The following is a 4,830-nucleotide window of genomic DNA, read 5'->3' on the forward strand; positions in this document are numbered from 1 at the left end:
CTGGGGGAGGAGCGCCGTCGCGAAGCTGCATTGAGGGCGACAAGGTACCAACAAGCGCTGCGACGATACCACTGCCGCAACATCCGCTCCAGGACGCTCGAGGTGGGCGACCTTGTCTTGAGGCGGGTCCTTTCCAGAGAAGGGCTGCACAAGCTTTCGCCCATGTGGGAGAGCCCGTTCAGGGTCATCCATGTCTCCAGGCCGGGTGCGGCGCGCCTGGAGACGCAGGACGGGATACCCATCCAGAACGCCTGGAACATCCAGCACCTCTGGAAGTTCTATCCATGAAGCAAGGCCCAGAGCCTAAGAAGCAAGGCCCAGATCCTGAGAAGAAAGGCCCAGAGCCTGTGAAGAAGGCCCGGTGCGTGTGAAGAATCGCCGCCCATGAAACTCTCACGTAATAATGTGTTGGGGCTATACACGCCCCGGAGTCTCAGGAGCGCCGGCCTCAGGCCCTGGGGCTCCCTCCCACGCCTAGTGGACAACACTTAGCTCCGCGCTGGTGAGAAGACTTGATGACTAGATTAGGTGCCGGACGCGGCTTTTCATTTGCTTTCCCTAGTTGGCTCGCTTTTCCTTAATCAAAGTTTGCCTTTGGCGTTTGTTGCTGATTTGGTTCCCTCGCCTCTCACCGCATTTTTTCCGGCTCGAACTTGCTCGTGTTCTCTCTCTCGCATGCCTCACGAGGGGGCTAGGCAGGCGCCCTCGCGAGCATTTTTTCTCCTTCTTGCCTTCTCGGGAGCCACCCTCGTTCGAGCCCAAAGCTGGCGCACCTCTCGTCCATGCCCCTCCGGTACCGCGATACAAGGCACCGGGTCAGGGCCAGGATGAACGGCAAATCTTTCGGCACATTTCCTAACGAGTTTTTTCGCAATTCCTGAGCGAATGCAGGCCACCAAGGCAAGATGGATGCGAGGAAATATACGCCTCGTGAGGAAGAGGGTGTCCTGAGTATACCAGGTTAAGTTATCTTTGCGCAAAATAACAACATGGCACGGGAACAACACGCATACTGTTATAACCGAGGAACCATAGTTTGATACACGCCCCCCTGGGCCCATACTGGTTTCATTCTTGATGCAGGAAAGAGTAAAACAAAAGCAGCATTGCAGCGATCCGCGAAGGCAGGCCCCTAGCGCTACCCCGAGCCTAGCCGGATCCTTCCTCATGCTTCACGGAGGTGCGGCGACGAGACGACCCACTGCCGCCTTTGAAACGGGCGCGGCGGCGCGGCAGCTAGTCGTAGCCGCCACTGCTGGGGCTGTCGCCGGAGGAAGAGCCGCCATAGCTGGACGAGACACGGTCGCCGCCGACGGCGGGCTCGCCCTCGTCCGCATCGCGACCGTCCCCAAGGCCGAGCACCTCCTCACCGTCGTTCGCCTCGGGGCAACACCCGGCGCGGCGACCATCTTCCCCAAACACCCTCACATAGAGGGTCGATCCACCATCGTACCTGAAGTGAAGGGTGCACCTACTGCCCAGGCCGCGCGCGCGGGCGAATGTCTGCCAGCCATGGGACAGGGCTATATTGCCCGCAGCGGAAGTCTCAACCGCAACCCAAGAGGCCTTGCTGCAGCAGCCATCTGCCTGCAGCCAGAGTCCGCCTGGACCAGAGGTCGGTGGTTCGCCAGCAAAAAAACCCCGGAAGTTGGAGCCAGTTGCCGGCCGGGTTCTCCGACCAGACGACAAACTCCGGCGACCCCTCCGCCGTGTGGAAGCGCGGACGAGGAGGCCGCGCCACCATAGCCCGCCTCTCCTCATCAACTGGACCGCCATGGCTGGGATGACCCACTCCGCGTGTCGTGGCGCGGTCTCGACGGTGGGCCACAGCGGGGGTCGCAACATGCTTGCGCGGGCGGCCACGGCCGCACTTGGGTGCCGGGGAGCCGGGTCCCTCGCGAGGGGCCTTCCCCTTCTCGGCGGCGGAGAACTTCCTTCGTGGGGCCATGGGTGTCGCTGCAAGCGATGGAGCAAGGAGGAAGGAACAAGCAAGCAAGGAAGAGATGGGCGAGGGGGGCTTCGCCCCCTCCCCATTTATAGCAAGAGAAGGCCAACCGGCGTCTCCCACGATCGCAGGTAATGATGGTTTTCCTTGCATGTCGCAGGGACTTGGCAAGTCGTGCAGTTGCTGAGGCAGCGTGGGGAAGTGGGGATGCCCACGTCCAATCAACAACCACGCGTCAACCGAGGCCGCAGGTTTTTGGGGCCCGCGGTGCTCCAAACTTGACCCTTGGCTTCGCCGTGAAGCCAAGCCCAAGCGCACCTTGGGCCCGGGGGCTACTGTCGGCGTTCTGGGAATGGGGGTCCCTAGACTTGCCTGCCTGCGGCCCACAGCGTGGCTAAGCCAGCAGGCCGTACGACCCATCTTCATCAACAAGGCATCCAAGATCGTCACGAGGGTCCAAGCCTCGGAAGGCGGACGACGCAAGACCTCCTCTGGAGTGGCCGAGCCAGGCAGGCTCACGAGGAGCGGAGATATCAAGGCGGGGCAGACCTCACGAGGCTCTCGTGCCGTGAGCCATGACGAACGGCCCCAGGCGGGCGCCAGGCAGGCGCCAGCGCGCGCAGCATCCTTATTTCCTCTTTGGTGCTAAGGAGGCCAGCGCAGGTGAAGAGTACCGAGGCATCAGGCAAAGGTTGCTATATTGGTGCAACGACACCAAGTCCAGGAAGGTGGCAAGACGGAGGTCATCGTGGAGCCCAAGACGGCGTCACCACCAGAGCTTTTCGCAGGCGAAGACCGCTTTTGTCAGGATAGCTTGTACTAGCTGTCCCCCTTCAAATTTGCCCGCCGTTGTTGGCTCCCTTCCCGCTCGATATTTGGGAAGAGGACCATTGCCTCTATAAATAGGTCTAGCCACCATAGTAGAGGCATCTGATCTTAGCTTGATCCAACCCGATCGAGAGCCTAGCCACAAGAACACCTCCACCTCAGGAGGCTGTTCTTCCCTTGTACTATTCATCATCGGCCCTAGAGGCAATCCACCACCACCACACTGGAGTAGGGTATTACACCACAACGGTGGCCCGAACCAGTATAAACCTCGTGTCTTTCTGTGTTGCGAGCTCGTCGAGTTCGTCCGCGAGATCTTAGCGAGCTAGGCGTAGATCGGTAGGAGGGAAAAGACTTCGCGCGCACCCCAGTGTTCAAACCTTAAGGGTTTTCCGGAACCCGACATCCGATAGTATTGAGATACCGACGATCGAATCTCGGGCAAGTAACATACCTATGACAAAGGGAACAACGTATGTTGTTATGCGGTTTGACCGATAAAGATCTTCGTAGAATATGTGGGAGCCAATATGAGCATCCAGGTTCCGCTATTGGTTATTGAACGAAGACGTGTCTCGGTCATGTCTACATAGTTCTCGAACCCGTTGGGTCCGCACGCTTAAAGTTCGATGACGGTTATATTATGAGTTTATGTGTTTTGATGTACCGAAGGTTGTTCGGAGTCCCGGATGTGATCACGGACATGACGAGGAGTCTCGAAATGGACAAGACATAAAGATCGATATATTGGACGAATATATTTGGATACCGGAATGGTTCCGGGTGAGATCGGGATAATACCGGAGCTCCGGGAGGTTATCGGAACCGCCCGGGAGGTATATGGGCCTTAATGGGCTTTAGTGGAAAGGAGGGGAAAGGAGCAAGGGAGGGGGCGCGCCCCCCAAGCCCAATCCGAATTGGGAAGGGGGCCGGCCCCCCCTTTCCTTCCTCCCTCCTTCCTCTTCCTTCCCTCTCCCTCTCCAAATAGGAAAAGGAGGTGTCCTACTCCCAGTGGGAGTAGGACTCCCCCCTTGGGCGCGCCTCCTCCCTTGGCCGGCCCTCCCCCCCATTTATATACGGAGGAGAGGGGCACCCCATAGACAACAATTGCTCTCTTAGATCTTTTAGCCGTGTGCGGTGCCCCTCTCCACCATAGTCCACCTCGATAATATCGTAGCGGTGCTTAGGCGAAGCCCTGCGTCGGTAGAACATCATCATCATCACCACGCCGTCGTGCTGACGGAACTCTCCATCAAAGCTCGGCTGGATCGGAGTTCGAGGGACGTCATCGAGTTGAACATGTGCAGAACTCGGAGGTGTCGTGCGTTCGGTACTTGATCGGTCGGATCGTGAAGGCGTACGACTACATCAACCGCATTGTGCTAATGCTTCCGCTTTCGGTCTACGAGGGTACGTGGACACACTCTCCCCTCTCGTTGCTATGCATCACCATGATCTTGCGTGTGCGTAGGAATTTTTTTGAAATTACTACGTTCCCCAACAGTGGCATCCGAGCCAGGTTTTATGCGTAGATGTTATATGCACGAGTAGAACACAAGTGAGTTGTGGGCGATACAAGTCATACTGCTTACCAGCATGTCATAATTTGGTTCGGCGGTATTGTTGGATGAAGCGGCCCGGACCGACATTACGCGTACGCTTACGCGAGACTGGTTCTACCGACGTGCTTTGCACATAGGTGGCTGGCGGGTGTCAGTTTCTCGAACTTTAGTTGAACCGAGTGTGGCTACGCCCAGTCCTTGAGAAGGTTAAAACAGCACTAACTTGACGAACTATCGTTGTGGTTTTGATGCGTAGGTAAGAAAGGTTCTTGCTCAGCCCGTAGCAGCCACGTAAAACTTGCAACAACAAAGTAGAGGACGTCTAACTTGTTTTTGCAGGGCATGTTGTGATGTGATATGGTCAAGGCATGATGCTATATTTTATTGTATTAGATGATCATGTTTTGTAACCGAGTTATCGGCAACTGGCAGGAGCCATATGGTTGTCTCTTTATTGTATGCAATGCAATCGCCCTGTAATTGCTTTACTTTATC

Source organism: Aegilops tauschii, chromosome 4 (assembly GCF_002575655.3).
Source record: "Aegilops tauschii subsp. strangulata cultivar AL8/78 chromosome 4, Aet v6.0, whole genome shotgun sequence".
NCBI lineage: Eukaryota > Viridiplantae > Streptophyta > Magnoliopsida > Poales > Poaceae > Aegilops > Aegilops tauschii.